Source organism: Bos mutus, chromosome 3 (genome assembly GCF_027580195.1).
Source record: "Bos mutus isolate GX-2022 chromosome 3, NWIPB_WYAK_1.1, whole genome shotgun sequence".
Taxonomy (NCBI): Eukaryota; Metazoa; Chordata; class Mammalia; order Artiodactyla; family Bovidae; genus Bos; species Bos mutus.
Genome location: NC_091619.1, coordinates 45,041,705 through 45,042,657, shown reverse-complemented (window position 1 = coordinate 45,042,657; position 953 = coordinate 45,041,705). Strand labels below are relative to the sequence as shown.

General features: G+C 45.6%; 1 non-coding gene across 1 annotated transcript; it reads right to left on the bottom strand.

Annotated features, from left to right (window-relative positions):
* Positions 1-208: 208 nt before the first annotated feature.
* TRNAC-GCA (transfer RNA cysteine (anticodon GCA)) lies at positions 209-280 on the bottom strand. Its single transcript has one exon. It is a non-coding gene; the product is annotated as a tRNA-Cys (tRNA).
* Positions 281-953: the final 673 nt, after the last annotated feature.

Genomic DNA, 953 nt, shown 5'->3' with positions numbered 1-953 from the left:
ACTGAGTGCAGCAGTGTGTGCATGGGTCCTTATGAAGGAGGTTTCCATTATCTTCATTACCTCCACCACAGTTTACTGAAACTGAAGTCGCTCAGTCGTGTCCGGCTTTTTGGGATCCCATGGACTGTAGCCTACCAGGCTCCTCAGTCCATGGAATTTTCCAGGCAAGAGTACTGGAGTGGGTTGCCATTTCCTTCTCCAGGGGATCTTCCCAACCCAGGGATCAAACCTGGGTCTTCTGCACTGCAGGCAGACGCTTTACCATCTGAGCCACCAAGGAATCCTCCATCATAGTTTGGCCCCAGGTAAATAACAAGGAGGGAACACAGCCCCACCCATCAACAGAAAACTGGATTAAATTTTTACTGAGCATGGCCCTGCCCATTAGAACAAGACTCAGTTTCCCCCTCAGTCAGTCTCTTCCATCAGGAAGCTTCCATAAGCCTCTTATACTTCTCCATCAGAAAGGCAGACAGACTGAAAACCACAATCACAGAAAACTAACCAATTTGATCACATGGACCACAACCTTGTCTAACTCAATGAAACTATGAGCCATGCTGTATAGGGCCACCTAAGATGGATGGGTCATTGGAGAGAGTTCTAACAAAGTGTAGTCCACTGGAGAAGGGAATCCCGAACCACTTCAATATTCTTGTGTTGAGAACCCCATGAACAGTACAAAAAGGCAAAAAGATAGGACACTGAAAGATGAACTCCCCAGGTCAGTAGATGCCCAATATACTCCTGGAGATCAGTAGATAAACAACTCCAAAAAGAATGAAGAGACAGAGCCAAAGCAAAAACAATCCCTAGTTGTGGATGTGACTGGTGATGGAAGTAAAGTCAGATGCTGTAAAGAACAATAGTGCATAGGAACCTGGAATGTTAGGTCCATGAATCAAGGCAATTTGGAAGTGGTCAAACAGGAGATGGCTAGAGTGAATATAGAC